Source organism: Capra hircus, chromosome 10 (assembly GCF_001704415.2).
Source record: "Capra hircus breed San Clemente chromosome 10, ASM170441v1, whole genome shotgun sequence".
Taxonomy (NCBI): domain Eukaryota; kingdom Metazoa; phylum Chordata; class Mammalia; order Artiodactyla; family Bovidae; genus Capra; species Capra hircus.
In genome coordinates, this window is record NC_030817.1 from 20,764,443 (window position 1) to 20,782,139 (window position 17,697).

The 17,697-nt window shown below is 44.6% G+C and overlaps 1 long non-coding RNA gene across 2 annotated transcripts in view; it reads right to left on the reverse strand.

Moving 5' to 3' along the window:
* Positions 1-17,697, reverse strand: part of TTC9 — an 81,901-nt gene that overhangs the window by 34,505 nt on the left and 29,699 nt on the right. Inside the window, exon 3 of one of the 2 annotated variants that reach the window (XR_001918647.1) lies at positions 12,051-16,444. The exons of the other annotated variant lie outside the window; for it this stretch is intronic. This is a non-coding gene — a long non-coding RNA (tetratricopeptide repeat domain 9). Of the gene's footprint in view, positions 1-12,050; positions 16,445-17,697 lie in introns of those variants that run through there. 2 annotated transcript variants of the gene reach the window in all.

A 17,697-nucleotide genomic window follows, 5' to 3' on the forward strand; every position in this document is an offset into this window, starting at 1 on the left:
AGATGATGCTGTGAAAGTGCTACACTCAATATGCCAGCAAATTTGGAAAACTCAGCAGTGGCCACAAGACTGGAAAAGGTCAGTTTTCATTCCAGTCCCAAAGAAAGGCAATGCCAAAGAATGCTCAAACTACCGCACAATTGCACTCATCTCACACGCTAGTAAAGTAACGCTCAAAATTCTCCAAGCCAGGCTTTAGCAATACGTAAACCATGAAATTCCTGATGTTCAAGCTGGTTTTAGAAAAGGCAGAGGAACCAGAGATCAAATTGCCAACATCTGCTGGATCATGGAAAAAGCAAGAGAGTTCGAGAAAAACATCTATTTCTGCTTTATTGACTATGCCAAAGCCTTTGACTGTGTGGATCACAAAAAACTGTGGAAAATTCTGAAAGAGATGGGAATACCAGACCACCTGACCTGCCTCTTGAGAAACCTATATGCAGGTCAGGAAGCAACAGTTAGAACTGGACATGGAACAACAAACTGGTTCCAAATAGGAAAAGGAGTACATCAAGGCTGTATATTGTCACCCTGCTTATTTAACTTATATGCAGAGTGCATCATGAGAAACGCTGGGCTGGAAGAAGCAGAAGCTGGAATCAAGATTGCCAGGAGAAATATCAATAACCTCAGATATGCAGATGACACCACCCTTATGGCAGAAAGTGAAGAGGAACTAAAAAGCCTCTTGATGAAAGTGAAAGAGGAGAGTGAAAAAGTTGGCTTAAAGCTCAACATTCAGAAAATGAAGATCACGGCATTTGGTCCCAACCGTTCATGGCAAATAGATGGGGAAACAGTGGCAACAATGTCAGACTTTATTTTTTGGGGCTCCAAAATCACTGCAGATGGTGACTGCAGCCATGAAATTAAAAGACGCTTACTCCTTGGAAGACAAGTTATGACCAACCTAGACAGCATATTCAACAGCAGAGACATTACTTTGCCAACAAAGGTCCATCTAGTCAAGGCTATGGTTTTTCCAATAGTCATGTATGGATGTGAGAGTTGGACTGTGAAGAAAGCTGAGCGCCGAAGATTGATGCTTTTGAACTGTGGTGCTGGAGAAGACCCTTTTCCCTTGGACTGCAAGGAGATCCAACCAGTCCATCCTAAAGGAGACCAGTCCTGGGTGTTTATTGCAAGGACTGATGCTGAGGCTGAAACTCCAATATTTTGGCTACCTCATGCAAAGAGTTGACTCATTGGAAAAGACTCTGATGCTGGGAGGGATTGGGGGCAGCAGGAGAAGGGGAGACAGAGGATGAGATGGCTGGATGGCATCTCTGATTCAATGGACATGTGTTTGGGTGGACTCCGGGAGTTGGTGATGGACAGGGAACCCTGGCGTGCTGTGATTCGTGGGGTCGCAAAGAGCCGAACACAACTGAGTGACTGAACTGAACTGAACTGAATGGTTTTTGCCATACATTCACATGAATCAGCCATGGGCATACATGTGTTCCCCATCCTGAAACCCCCTCCCAGCTCCCTCCCCATCCCATCCCTCAGGGTCATTGCAGTGCTCCAGCCCTGAGCACCCTGTCTCATGCATCAAACCTGGATTGGTGATCTGTTTCACACAAGGTAATACACATGTTTCAGTGCTGTTCTCTCCAGTTTAAAAAAGTCATCTCTGGCTTTCAGCGAAGCTGATCATCTAGATATCAGTCTTCATGTTTCTGTCCCTCATCAGACGCAAGGTTTTCAAGAGCAGAGACCATGCATCTTTCTCACTTCGCATGCTTGATGATAAGCATGCAGTAGTGTGGGTGATCCGCTAGCCTTTCAGAAAGTAACTGATGTTAATTGAATGCCAACTCTGTGCCAAATACCATTCTGGTTGCTGGAGAAGCAACAGGGACCCTCATGGTATTTGTATTCCAGTGGGAGAGGAAGACCATTAAGTAAGATAAATTAACCCCGATGGTCCTGTGGTTGGGACTCCGCGCTTCCACTGCAGGGCACACGGGTTCAGTCTGTGGCCAGGGAACTAAGATCCTGCGTGCCATAAGCAAAAAAAATTTTAATAAAAACTGATCAAAGAAAGATAAGTAAAATATGTAATATGTCACCACTGCTGCTAAGTCACTTCAATCGTGTCCGACTCTGTGCTACCCCATAGATGGCAGCCCACCAGGCTTCCCCGTCCCTGGGCTTCTCCAGGCAAGAACACTGGAGTGGGTTGCCATTTCCTTCTCCAATGCATGAAAGTGGAAAGTGAAAGGGAAGTTGCTTAGTCCTGTCTGACTCTTCGCGACCCCATGGACTGCAGCCCACCAGGCTCCTCCGTCCATGGGATTTTCCAGGCAAGAGTACTGGAGTGGGGTGCCATCGCCTTCTCTGTAATACGTCACTGGCAGGTGCAAAGGAGAAGAAGTAAAACGGGGAAGAGATGTAGGAAATATCACCTTCTGGGACCAGTGTTAAGATTTAAAAGGGGGTAGTCAGGAAGGGCCTTATTAAGAAGGTGTCTTCTGAGTAAAGACCTTGAAAGAAGTGATAGAGCTAGTCACGTTATTGCATGAGGGCAGGGAAGGGGGGTTCAGAGAGAATTCTAGATAGAGGAAACAGTCAATGCAAAAGCCCTGAGGTGGGAACCAGCGATGAGTCATAGGGAGACGAGTGTCGCTGGAGATGCAGACAGGTGATGAAGTCAGAGGCTATAGATCCAGATCCTGTCAGATCTTGTTGTTCATAGTAAATGGTTGATAGTTCAGCTTTTACTCTGAGTGAGAGGGAAGCCATGGAAGGTTTTGAGCAGAGGAGTTACCTGATTGGAATCAAGTTTTAACAGAATCACTTTGGAACACACTGAGGAAGTCAAGCACAGGGGTAATGGATCTAGTTAGTGTTGCTAAGAGGGTAGAGATCATGTCTTGGACCAGAGTGTTACTAGTAGAAGTGGAAAGAGGCAGTCAGATTTTGAAAATAGAACTGATGAGACTCGTTCAGCTTAACTACTGCTGTGATCTGTTAGCAGTGACATAAATTCTAATTCCAAGCCAACAGTAACTTGGTGCGTGGTCTTTCTTGCCATTCAATCCTTCCCATGCCTGTCTCCATCAAATGCTCAGGGGTCACCCCCTTTCCATGGTGACCTAAGACATAGAGAACTGCTAAGACCTCTAAGGTCATAGCCATGGCTTCTGGGGTTGGGAAGCTCTGAAGCTGAGCCCCCAGACGAGGAGGCTTGAGGGATTTTTTTATTATAGTGACAGCTCTCTTTCAACTCAGTGGCCTAACAGTGAATCCCCAAAGTCACTTCTTCCTTCTTTTCTTAGGTTTGAGGTAAAAATTGAGGGGTTCCAGGATGGAATTCCTACCCTAGGAAACAAGTTGCCAACCTAGAAGTGCATGGAAGGCCCAGGGTCACTAAGAAGTATGGAGCTTGGACTCTGAAAGAAATGAATTTGAGTCCCAGCCCTGTCACCATGAGCCTCCCTCTCTTTATAAAAGGTTCAATTAGATGAGCTCCTTTTAAGCTCTAGAGGCCTGTGAAGTTTATGCAATAAAAGCATTTCATTATCTGACATAGTTATTTCTCTGCCTATGGTTTCTTCAGAGTGCTCATTCTTTTAAGATTTAGCCTCCTACAAATCAGAACTCGGTGAATTACATTTTTCCAAAATGGCCTGATGACAGAGGACGCCTTCAAGCTAGATTACCAGGCTAAGGCTTGGGAAAGCTCATTGCCCTGTCAACGGGCCTCGCTCAGCAGCCTGAGTGGAAGATGCTCATCTTTGAGACAAGAAGGAGTAAGTCAGCAGAAAGGAGGGATGAGAGCAGGTGACGCTTGCAGAGTTTTGATTTCTCATTGCCAGTTGTCTTTATCCTCATGTCTCATATGAATTGTGTTTCAAAAGGCAGATGAAATTCCTCTGTCAGCTCCAGGGCTATAGCAATGACTGGTTTGCTGGTGACTCTGTAGGGGTTATCGGAGGAGGAGTCACAGACTGTAGAGTTGGTTTTTCCCAAATGAGATTAAGTGACTCAACTGGTTAATCAAAGCCTCTTGCTGTGGGGGGCAAAGGCTGTAAGACTAGGTGATGACATGGGTGAAATGCAACATGACAGCAGGAGAGGCTGAGGGAAGACCACCTTTCCATTAGAGCAACTTTAGGGCCTAGGTTTTCCTTTGTCTTTTTTTTAAAAAAATGTATGTACTATCTCATATTTTAATTAATTAATTAGGCTGCATAGGGTCTTAGTTGTGGCAGGCAAGATCTTTGTTGCGTCATGTGGAATCTTTCACTGAGGGGCAGGGACTCTCTAGTTATAGTTCCCGGGCTCAGTAGTTGTAGCACCTGGGGTTAGTCGCTCCAAGGCATGTGGAATCTTATTTCCCTGACCAGGGATCAAACTTATGTCTCCTGCATTGCAAGGCAGATTCTTACCCACTGGATGACCAGGGAAGTCCTTTCCCTTGCCTTAAGTTTTGTGCAGGAGTAGGTGGTGCAGAAGTATTTCTAGCTATTCAACTTTTTTGTTGCTCTTGATCTTTATTATGAACTCTTTCCCCTGACTATTAATTGCTGGAAGGCTGGTGGATCACCCACACTACTTACTATATGCCTGTCATCAAGGATGCAAAAGAGAGCAAGACACATGGGGACAGAAACCTGGAGACTGACAACTAGACGATCAGCTTCACTGAACAGCCAGAAATGACTTAAAAAATTCAACCTGGCTGTTCATAGAATAAACTAGTTCTTTTCTAAGTTGCCCAAGCATTCTGTGGATGAGAGTCTTTCTTGGTATAACTAGTAAGATGTTCTACTGGTTAACATCTCTTATCCCACACTTCACAATATAAAAGCTCAGAATTTTTCTTCTAAATGTCTGTGTCATTCAGCTTGCTCTGTGTTCTTATAAGTAGGCCTTTATCAGCCAAGTGTCCCTGGCTCTCAACCCAAGGACAATCCCCATTGTTTCTGCAGATGAGAAGAAACTGACTGTTTGGATCCTTGTTCCCTGACTCATACATACGATCCCCTTTTGTCCCCAAGTGCCCATTCCTCACACTTCTATCTTCCATTCTACTGCTGCTAAGTTGCATCAGTTGTGTCCGACTCTGTGCAACCCCATAGATGGCAGCCCACCAGGCTCCCCTGTCCCTGGGATTCTCCAGGTAAGAATACTGGAGTGGGTTGCCATTTCCTTCTCCAAGGCATGAAAGTGAAAAGTGAAAGTGAAGTCGCTCAGTCGTATCCAACTCTTTGAGACCCCAGGCTCCTACCAGGCTCCTCCATCCATGGGATTTCCCAGGCAAGAGTACTGGAGTGGGGTGCCATTACCTTCTCCAATCTTCTATTCTAGTCTGGTCTAATACACTTCCATTCCCTTGTGTACTAGCATCAACCAATTGCAGAACCCCCCAGCTGCTTGAAATTTACCCCAAAGCTGCTTTTGCTGCTGTCTTCTTGCTTGCTTCTCTCTTAGAAGAGCAGTCACAGGGCCCCACAACTCAGGCAAGCCAAGGGGTTGGAGAGTGAGGGTCAGAGAAATGAACCACACAAAGAGAATGGGCGGAGCTGCCCGATCATGCCCTGGGTTGAACTGTGGTCTTCCCAGCAAAGCTCTAGGTTCTAGTTCCTATTCCTGACAAGACTCCAAAGGTCAGAAGCCAGATTCCAAAGGATTTTACCATGCTTCTAGAAGGAGAAACTATGTAGAGGCCTGAATAACTAAGGGAGCTACTGAGAGGGTAAAAAGCAGGCAACTCCAACCTGTCCCATTCTAACAAATACCTTTGGTTGAAAGCAAGATATTTCCTCTTGTTTAAGTCGTACCTGGTGGAATGGTTATTTTTACTTTTAAAATACTGAATTAAAGGAAAAATCAACCTACATGGCCAATAGAGAGGGGAAAACAACATGTATGAAGCATATTTTGTCCAACTCTCTTCTCTTAGAGTTGGACAAAGGTTCAGGAAAGGAGGTTAGATTTTTTTCGGAGAGATCCCTCTCTGGTCCCAGTGGACTAAACACACTTAGAGTTGGATAAAGGTTCAGGAAAGGAGGCTAGATTTTTTTCAGAGAGATCCCTCTCTGGTCCCAGTGGACTAAACACACTTTTCTTCTTTAGCGCTTTGTGAACAAACATTTATTGAGTGACTAGGATATGTAAGCATGGTCCTCCTGTCTAGAATGCCCTTTCTTCCCCCACTTCCCTCTCCAGCTTGAGCCTAATCAACTGCCATTTATCCTTGGGACCTAAGCTCTCCTAAACTTTTCCCTCTTGATTAAGTGGTAAGGCTTAAAATGCAAACTTCCTCAAAAAACTCATACAGGTGGAGACACTGAGAAATATTTTCAGATCTTCTTCTAAAAGCCACCTTTGATGTGGAGAGAGTAGAGAACACAGGAATACAGAAGCTCTTGAAGTGAGAAGGAGGAGGGGGCTGTAAGATGGTCCTGTGGAGGCCAGCAGACAGGGTCAGGAAGAAGAGGCTAGGGATCTCAGACCTCAATCTGGCCAACTTCTCTAGTGTTGATAATGCTCAAAGGTTAAGCCAGACTTTTAACCATCATTGTGATTTTGATTTGCATTTCTCTGATGATTAGCGATACTGAGCATCTTTTCACGTGCATGTTGGCCATCTGTATGTCTTCTGTGGAAAAAAAAAATCTGTCCAAGTCTTCTGCCCATTGAAAAAATTGTGTTCTTTGTTTTCTTTCTGATATTGAGTTGTATAAGCTGCTTATAAATTTTAGATATTACCCCCTATCAGTCGTACCACTTGCAACTATTTTCTCCCATTCAGTAATTTGTCTGTATTGTAACAATATCTCCAGGTGATTCTTGGGCACAGAAAAGCTTGAGAAGCACTGCTGTTCACCTGTCTAGGTCCCTGACTCTCCATGGGGGATGTGTGAACTGCTGGGATTTTTAAACTCTATGCCAGGATATAATGCCATCAGCTGATGCTAAGAACTAGATTATATGCTACATTGAAATTAACTTTATACTTTAGTGGACTCATCTTCAAATAAAGTTCTTGTATAGAAATGAGCAGCGAAAGGGAACCACATCACCAATATGCCTTTGCCGTATCAAACATTCCTGGCTTTGGCATATAGACACAGTTTAACATCAGCAACATTTAGTATGAGTTTTTTTTTTTTTTAATCACCAGACATAATTCTACTATCAGTGGATTCACTAGACGTTTCTTAATGCATACCTTCTATTCATAGTCTTATTCAAAATTTTCTTATTGGTACCTGCCAACAGACGCAGGAAACCAATGGAAGCCACTTCCAGCAGTCCTAAAGAGAGACTCGGAGGTCTCTGTGCAGCGAATCCCGGAAATGAAGACCAGGCTAGCAACATTCCTGGTTTCATCGGTGCTCTGTGCCTCAGTCTCTCAACTGCGAAATGAGCAACCTGATTGACAAAAAGAGTTTTCGTTTCTCTCAGCTCCCTTTCCTCTTCTGTTTTACCCTTCGTTTTTCTGGATCTCAGAACACACTTCAGTTAAGACCTTGGTTTCTTTTAACTAGAGGCTGGTGCAAACCTGGGCAGGTCTAAGATTAGACCCGGGCTAGGAAAGTAGGGCGTAGTGGCTTAAAGGTAGCTGTGGCTGCGAGCAGAAGGAGAATGGAAGAAGTGAAAGAATTCAGCTCTTCTACAAGTCCAGTCATGGCTCTGATGGTACCTAAGAGGCCCAAGTAACCTCATGCATGCTCAAAGGTTTCAGGTGGATCCACTGGGGATGGAATGTCAGTACCTTGCTTATACTAAATTATGTTTCCCTGACCAGAGATTGAACCTGGGCCATGGCAATGAAAGCCTGGAATTCTAACCACTGGGCCACTAGGGAACTCCCCTGGCATACCTTTTTAATCTCTTCATTTCCTTGTCATGGAAGTTTCCATCAAATATCAGTCTACCATGAACTTGTAACCATGCCTGATGGTCAGACACTCCATCGCCACTGTCTTTATGTCTATCCCTCCATCTTCTCTAGAGCTCTGAAAAAGGAAAGCTTTCTCACTTTTGACTGATATGCATATTTGACTGTTCATGGCTGTGCTGGGTCTTCGTGGCTGCGTGGGTTTTTGCCTAGCTGTGGCAAGAAGGAGCTGCTCTCTAGTGGTGATGTGATGGCTTCTCTTGTTGCAGAGCATGGGCCCTAGAGTGCATGGGCTCAGTAGTTGCAGCACGTGGGCTCAGCAGATGTGGTGCACGGGCTTAGTTGCCCTGTGGCGTGTGGGATCTTCCCAGACCAGGGATCAAACCTGTGTCTCCTGCATTGGCAGAAGAATTCTTTACCACTGAGCTACCAAGGAAGTCCCCAGTATGTATACTGATTCATGCAAATTAATGAAACAAATACATGGACCAGAAAGAATGGATTCTGTTTGTGTTAGCTAGCTTTTTTACTACATATTTATAGACTATTAGAACTGTCAGAAACCTTTCAGGGAAGCCCTTTCAATAGTTCAGCAATTCCCAAATATGACTCTATGAACCACTACCAGAATTTTCTTGTTTTTGCTCACTCAGTCGTGTCTGATTCTTTGTGACCCCACAGACTGCAGCAAGCCAGACACCCCTGTCTTTCATCATCTCTTGGAGTTTGCTCAAACTCATGTCCATTGAGTCAGTGATGCCATCAACCATCTTGTCCTCTGTCGTCCCCTTCTCTTGCCAGAATTTCAGCTTCTTAAAAATGCTGTTTCCAGGACCCCACCGTCTGTATTTTCTAAATGTTGACTGGGTGATTACGATATCCAGACAGGATTCTGACTTTTATTAACCCATAAATACATGAAGATAAAGTCATTTTCTCTTTTTATTTTTACCTTTTTAAGGCTATTAGAAAATGTAAAATTATGCAGGTGGCCCACATTCTATTTCTTATGGACAATGCTGTTCTAGAATAAAGAGCCTGAGAACAGAGGGGGGGAAAAAAACTATGGAATATATCAAAGGTCCGCATGACATGATGCCTCTGGGGCTGCATTCATGAAACCTAGTGTAGAATTTTCACCTACTGTGGAAATCACAAGTCTTGAAGAGCTTCTGATTGATTGAGCTCAGAGATAACTGGTGTACCTGTCCCTACTCTGCACAGAGGGGGTTTAATCATAAAGAGTCTGCAGAGTTTTCTGTGGCTTCTCGGCCCCTGAGCCTATACGGGCAGTATAGTGACATTACCTGAACCGAGGCATGAAACCCAGAGAAAGGGTAGAGAAAGACAGCTCATAATGGCAGCCCCAAATCTTTTCATATTGTACCCAGGAAAAGGAGTAACAGAGCTTTGCCACTGACCCTGGTCTGAAGTTGACTCCTCTCTCACCATTTCTGCCCCTCCAATTGGCACTCCCTTGGGAAAATATTCCTTGATCCTCCAGGATTGCTATAGATGCCTCTTCTCTTGGTGTTTCTATAACATTTATTACACAGTTTTGAAGTTGCCTGTTTATTTTTCCTTCTTCCCTATAGACTGAGTTTCACAAGCAGAGACAATACCTTGTTAACCACCTATACTAGAGTGATGGGAATGATAAGTTCTGAGCGAGAGGATGATTGCATGAGTATTATTTTCCTTCTTTCTTTAGAAGAGAGTAACATCACAGCATTACATTCAAAGAAGAAAGATGCTTTGTAAATGTATGTTGATTCAGTGGACAGAATATAAATTTGTTGTTAGAAAACTGATGTGAGTTCTAGTTCTGGCTTTGTTCCTTACTAGTTATGTGACCTTGAAGAAGTCACTTATCGTCTCAGGACTTGATCCCTCATCTATAAGATGAGAGTTTGAATGATCAAACTTTAACATTCTTTCCAGCTCTAAGATTCTGTGAGATGTTGAAGACAGGGCAAATCTGGCTTTCAATTGCTGGCTTTTTTCCAGACAAGCAATTCAACAGAACAGCTGAGATTCCCAACCTTTTGCAGGGGCCTCTACCTTCTCCCCCTTCTCTGTGTCTTAGCAAATATTAATAGCCAAGGGCCTCGCTGAATGTGGTTTTTAATAGAATCCAATTTCAGTCCATTTAGAGGGAGACTTTTCATGCTGACTTGGTAATTTGAACTCTGTCATGCCTGATGGACTGAATGCATTTTCCCAGTCTGTGCTGCCTGCCCTGGGCTGGTGGGGAGAGCAAGTGTAGGCAGTGGGAGTGGGCAGCAGGGGCATCTTAATCTAAGCAGCTGCAGATCAGCTATTTTGGCCTCGCGGCCAGCTTTGTCTTTCCTGTTCTGAGGCATGTGACCAGGGCACTGGAAGGAGAGTGGGCAGCGGTTATCCTCTTTCCTGACAATAGCCTTCTCCTTGCAGCCTAGAAGCTGCCAGCCTCTGGGAGCAACTGCAGCAAGAAAACTATGTTGATCTTTGGATGTGACTAGGAAACACTGGGTTCTGAAAGCCATCAGAATTACTCCAACCGATTGCTGTGGAGTCTGATATGCTTGGAGAAGGCGTGTGATGGAGGATGGGGCTTCCTCTGCTCCCCTAACCCCCAAGTAGCTGTTCTATTTGATCAGAGAGTAACCCACGGGACTGTTGAGAAAGTCTCTTTTCTTCTAGAATTCAGTCTGGGAAAATACCCAAGCTAAACATACAGGTATTAGTAGCCACACTGTAAATGAGGAGGACTTCCCTGGTGGCTCAGACGTTGAAGAATCTGCCTAAAATGCAGGAGACTTGCTTTTGATCCCTGGGTGGGGAAGATCCCCTGGAGAAAAGAGTGGCAACCCACTCCAGTATTCCTGCCTGGAGAATTTCATGGACAGAGGAGCCTGGCGGGCTACTGTCTATGGGATCGCAAAGGGTCAGACAGGACTGAGCATAAAGCTAGGAAGAAAACATAAATGAGGAAGCTGAGGCTGGGGAGGGGGAGGATACTATTGTTTATTTCATGTTTACTCTGTGCCAAGTACTGACCTAGAAGACAGGTATTTCTTAATCCTCCCAACAGCCTTTCAAAGGATAAGACAGTATCCCCTGTAAAGGTCAGGAAAATGAGGATCAGAAAAGTCAAGTAACTGCCCCAAAGTCACACAGCTAGTAGACACCAAACTGGTGTTGAAACAAAGCTCCACCTATCTCTGCCAAAAGACATCCATGCTGAAAGATCACATGATTTGATAGAGTGGAGCTGCGTGTTCTGATTTTCTGCTGGTCTATTTCGGCCCTGGCTCCTTTACTTGGCTGGTCAGCAGAAACTCTTTAGGATGTTAAAAAACTTTTGTATCTTGAGCATCATCTCCATGATTCAGTGGATCTAAGGCTGAGACTGAGATGATGTATTTTAAAACAGCTCCTTCAAGTGATTCTGATATTTTGGAACACATAGCGCTGGAATGTGTAGCTTCTCTTTTGAACCAAGTCTCTTAAGATTTCTTCAGTTCTTAGAAGGACAGATCCAGTCCAAGTCTGCACTTACTTCAAGTGATATTTGCTACTGAATCCATCATTCATTTCAAGTTCAATGCCCATTGTTTACTGAACATTTACTATGTTCCAGGCATTGTGCTATGCATTCAGCTGTGAAGATGAATAAACCATAGTACCCGCCTTGAGGAACATCCAGGTAGTGGACAAGAGAAACAGACATAGGAAGTTCTAATTCCTATTTGTAGCAAATGCTAGGCAGAGGTAGGCTCCTGTTTTTTTAGGAATGCAGACTAAGGAGTCAAGCAGACTTGCAAGCAGTGAGCCTTGACAAGTCCTACAGGAATTAACAAGGCAGAGTGAGTTGCAGGGTGAGTCATAGCCAGCTAGATGGCTTTGGAAAGCATGGAAAGGCCAAGAGACCTGAGAACAATGGGTTCAGGGAATCACAAGAAGCTATGTAGCACTGGAATGCAGGGAACTTTGGCAAGAGGACCAGGAGGTGAGTCTGTGTGAGAAATCATTTGAAAGACCTTGTGTTTTATGCTGCGTTTGGCCTTTGTCCTAAAAGTGATGAGGAGTCAATAAAGATTTTTAAGCTGAAGTGACATAATCAGATTGTGCTTTGGAAAGACCATTCTGATAGAAATGAGAGCGTGAACAAACAGTAGGCAGAAGAAGCTGGCAACAGAGGAACAAATTAATTGCAGAATTGAGATTTATGTATGTCAAAAAGCACCATAAACAAAACTTGAAAGCAAAGCACTTGGAAAGCATATTGGCAATGTTTCTTGCCAAAAACAATATTCTTAATAAAAGTACATATTGATAATAAAGATAAACATACCAATATCAAATAAATAGAAAAATCACAAATAAAGAAGTACAAATGGCCAATAGGCACGTGAAGATGCTATTCACTAATAAAGGAGTGTGAATTCGTGTAACGTTGATACACTATTATTTTCCTATCAAATTGGTAAAGATTTGATAAGTGATAATACCCACTGGTAGTGAGGGTGCAGGGAACAGGGCACTCTCAAGCCTGCAAAAGAAGAGTACTTTGGTACAAACTTTCTGAAGGGCAGTTGGTAACGTATATCAAATTTCTTAAAGATAGCCAAGTAATTTCCTTCTTGGATTTTATCCTAAGGAAATAGTCCTAGATATGTGCAAAATTTAGCTACGAGAATGTCTGTTGCAACATTATTTACGGTAGAGATTGGGAACAGATGAAATAGTCACTATTACAAGATTGGCTACCAAATGAAGGTCCACTCACCCAGTGAGGATGCTATTGAAAAAGCTTGGGAGATGCACAAAACATGTTATGTTCATGATATTGTGAATGAAGTACCACAAGGTGCAGAAAGGGTGTCCAATATGCTGGCAATTGTGACACAATAGATACAGACATTTGAAAATGCGTAACTGTCTCTGCAAGGAGATAGAAGTAGTTGAAGAACTAGAGGCTGGCAGACAGGGTGGGAAGGAGATTTACTTTTGATGCTAGAGCTTTTCATACTTCTTGAACTTTGTACCTGTGTATGTATTACATATTCTAAAATATAAATACACATTTTGAAAAGTAGGTTATTAAGGAGTATGTACAGTATGATCCAGTTTCTGTTTAAAAAGGATGTGCATGTATACATTTATACCAAAAAGAAACATTCAGAAGGATAACAATATCTGTCTCCAGCAGTAGGATTATGGGGCAGAATTTGTCTTTTTTTTCCCCTAATATTTCTACCATACACATCTGAGGCTCTCATAATAATTACAACAAAAGTGTAATTTTTTTTCTCCAAAGTCTCTATCACCAAAGTCCCAGCAGGAGATGACAAAGCAGGTCAAATCCAGAGTGAGCACTCCAAGTTCAGCTCAGTTAGTGACATTTGCAAACAAAACCTGTATTAAATGATAGTCTCTGTTTGGGGGCAGGATGAGGAGAAGGAAGCTGAAGGTTTGGGAAGATGAACAAACCTCATGTTGCTTACCAGCTGTCTGAAGTCTCTGGACAAATGCACAGAAAATTCAGTCCCACCACCTCAAACATCTCCCCAGGCAGCTTCTTCTTTGGGATCACTGAACTGTGGGTCACAGTGAATGGAGTTCCCAGCATGCATGTCTACGTCACTAGACAAGCAGACGGCCTGGTTACTTGCTCTATGAGGTCCCACAAGGTTGTCCTCACCTAGTTCTGGGAAGGATGGCAATAATCTTAACATCATCTGTCCAGCCCTGCCCCAACTCTCGGTGAGGCAAGACCCTCTCGCTCCACATTGAGAATAGCTCCTCTGAGTCCGTCCTCACTGCGTGAAGACCAAAGAGAGACCCTGCCGATGTGAACTGGTTCTGCGGGCCACCTCTGACCTCATCTTCAGATCCTAACGAGCCATCTGCCAATTCACAAACTTTCTGGGATGGAGGCTTGGAAAGGGGGGAGGTTTGCACGTTTGCCTGTACTGTGAGTGCGGTAGCATGGTTTTGAGTTGGGGTCACGTGTAAACCATTTTGAGGGAAGAGAAGAGAGAGAAGGATATGGTTGAGGTTGGGGATTACATGGCAGCAATAACAGCTTTTCCCCGTTTCCCTTCTCCAGAGGCTGAGCTACCGACAAGCAGCTGCCAGCCCCTGGATATTTCTAGCACCTTCTTGCAGACCCCATTGGAAGCCTTTGAGGAACTGTGTGAATATAACCTGTGCTGCTGGCTTCTACCCTGAGCAGTGATCGGATCCTGCAGTGCCGGAGCCTCTGATTAAATAAACAACCCATAATTAATGTTGTGTTTCCTTTCATTCTCTACCTATAATTGTGACTCTTTCCCAAAGCTGGGGAGGGAGTGAGGAGTGCGTGGTGGGTTGTTGGGATACACACTGGCCCATCAGCAAGCAGAATGAACAATACACGGAAAGAACTGCTGGGTCTCAGCTGTCTTTTCCACCACTAGGGAGTCAAGTGCTACGGGCCATTTTTCAATTAGGGCTAAATGACAAAAGGTGGCCCATGTACCATCATTGGCATCATCAGGGCTTGTCACACACACTCTCCTGCTAAGATCCCCTGGAGAAGGAAATGGCAACTCACTCCTGTATTCCTGCCTGGGAAATCCCATGGACAGGGGAGCCTGGCAGGCTACAATCCATAGGGTCACAAAAGAATCAAACACGACTTGGTGACTAAAGAATAACAACTATCCAATATAATATTGAATTGGTCAAAAATTTCATTCCATAACATCTTATGGAAAATCCTGAACAAAACTTTGGCCAATCCAGTACTTTTCAGGGCAGCAACTAACTACAGAATAGTTAACAGCTGAAACTCTGGAGTCAGACAGACTCAGTTCAAATCCTAGCTATGCCAATTAAGGCCATGCAACCTTGGACAAGTTTTCTGTTTTTCAGCTTCCTTATCCATCAAATGGGAATAGTAGGGTAATTACATGAAAGAAATGAGATTATACATGTAAAGATCTGAGGAGAATGCATTTAATAAATGCTCACTATTAACATTATTGCATCTGTATATATTTTACTCTGTACAATATTGTCTCACTGATCACACAAAAAATACATGAAAGTGCTTTGAAAATCTTAAAGCATCATAAATATTAAAGGTGTCATTGGTAATAATCTCCTATGACTATCTCTCAACTCTTCCATCTCCTTGAAGACCGGGACTACATCCTTCGTCCCAGGGCATATTGCACAATGACAGGCAAACAACGAGCCCTCAGTAAATGTTTCCTATTTGACTGAAGCTACATGGCATCGCAAAAAGAGCGTAGGTATCTGGAGACGAGGCTGGGATCAAATGAGTTTAAGGCAGGAGAACCAGTCTGCAGTCATCATTCACTCAGTCAACAAATATTTGTTGAACACATTCTACGTGCTAGATATTGAGTCCAGATAATTTCATCAAAAAGGGTCTTACAGGGTTCCCACCCAGCCAAGTCCCTGGGCGGTCTCCATAATCCCAGCCTACTCTAAAAGCACAAAGGCGCAGCCAGCATTGTGCACCACTGGAGAAGCGGCCCATTGCTCTGGGGGAAGCCCCATCCTGCCTGGCTGTAAGCAACTCTGACTGAGGATTGGGGGAGGGAGTAAAAGGGAGGGAGTGGGCTGCTTCCAACAGAAGTGACAGGGACTGCTGCCTGTTCGTTTATTTTTATTCACACTTAACTTCGTCTACAGTTCAGTCTCCCAGTCTATACAATGCTCTGTCCCCTAGATGTCACCTCTCCCTCCCCCCAGCCCTATGTGGTCAGTCCTTGGCCCACTCTACCCTGACCTTCTGCAGTCACAGCTGCCTGCTGGCTGGGAGTCTGGGGGAATGGTATGTGTGGTCACCAGAGGGCATTGAGAGTGGGTTTCGATGGCATGTGAATCCTGGCGGAGTCTCAGATCCCCAAGGGGGAGAGGAGAAAGCACAGAACGAGACCACGAGGGAGGGAGGGAGGCAGGGGCTGCGGGTTCTTGGGGGTGGGGAGCGGGCGCGTGTGTGTGTGCAGAAATCCAGTGTACAAATTCTCGGACTCTGTGGGCTTAACCGATGCTTCTGGTGTCTGTCTGGCTCCTGGATCCATCACAGTTGCCTTGAGATGCTCCAGGCTGTGAAGAAGCTGTGGAGGGGTCCAGCCCGTGGGCTCCATGCCTGACGCCTCTGGGAGGGTGCACCTGCCGGGCTCTGCCTCTTGTCAGGAGTGCTGGCCCAAGTCGGAGCTGTAAGGGCACTGCCAACCTGTGACAGTCCTCTCTGGCTGTTCCCGCCAAAGCCAGGGCTCTTTCAGCGGCTGCCCCTACTGAAAGGAGGCTGTCTCCACTGTCAGGGCAACCCACCAGATTCCAAATCCGCAGGTCTCCTTCTGTGCCCACGGAGAGTAGATACGGAGGTGAGGGGTAATAGGAGGAGGAAGTGAGGAGAGAGGACCAGAACCCAGGGAGGGGCTCTCCACCATGCGGTGCTTGGATGTCCTGGGCCAGGCACGGCTCTAGAAAGGTGTTCTGGTTACATGGCTTCCTTCTCTCTCTGGGAGCATCTGCTGAGCTTCATCTCCGTCAGCTGGATATATCGAATCACATTGGTGTCTGTGAGGAGAGAAACACACCTTAGGGAACAGCTGGTGAGGGGACTGGTGGGTCTACAGGGGATCAGACCGAAGCTGCATCTGCAGATCGTGGATAGGGCAGGCTCACTCAGCCACGGTCCAGGGCAACCGAGAAGGCAACTGGAGTGCAGTCCCTTTCCTTCCCTGCCTCCATGGGGACAGGTCCCAGGAGGGCAGACGGGAAGGAGAGGGCAGGACCCAGAGGGCAGAACGGGAAGGAGAGGAGAGAGCGAGAGTTTCTTCCCTTAGAGGGCAGACGGGAAGGAGAGGAGAGAGCGAGAGTTTCTTCCCTTATTTCTGTGCAGCAGCAATCCCAGTGGTCCTCAGTCAGCTCAGTGAGTTGAGACTTTTAGTTTGGAGTGAGCTACTGTTTAATCTCAGGCAACCTACCAGTTTCTTTGAATCTCCTGTCTCATCTTGCAAGAAACAACCTCCATTTTTGAGTGTCTACTTTGGGTCCTGTTTTTAACTTTCATTGCCTCAATGAGCCCTCATTAGAATCCTGTAAGGTATGTCTCATCATCCTGACTGTGATGAAAATTAAAACCGGAGAGATCAAGTCAGATGCCCAAGGAGATAACACAGTCACTGCACCCGACTCCAAAGGCTGCCTCTCCCAGGGATTATAAAACCTTTCTCATAAGACTGCTGAAAGGATCAAAATAGATGTCTAAAAGTGCTCAGTCCAAATGATCAGTAAATACTGACTGCAATTTTTTTTTAATTGGAGAGTTTAAAAGGACTTGTGCTACATTGTCCGATTTTGCTCTTCTAGGCAACCACCTGACCACAAATAGAAGAATTTCCCCCAATTCCAGTCCTCAAGTTAGTGAGTGGGGAAGGACAGAGAATAGCTGTTTAGCCCCACACACACCAGAATATAAGAGTTTCAGGGTTGTCTGAGATGTTTACTTCCAGGAGTAGAAATGAATCGTGTATAATATTCCAAAATGCCAGGCAGGGCATTCAGAATAGTACTGACATACAGCAGGTACTCAAGAAAATTCTGTTGAATGAATCTCATTCTTGGTCCTCAAGTTGCTTATAGTGTAGTTGGGGGAACACAAATTATATACAGAAAACAAATCAACAACGGATAAAGATATTAGTGTTCTTTTTTTTAAAAAAAAAGAAAAAAAAACCAGTATATTGGGTATTTGTAAATTCATTCTAACAAGATTCCTTGGAAGGAGAATTGCATTTAAAAAAAATCAGCCATATGAACAACCATGG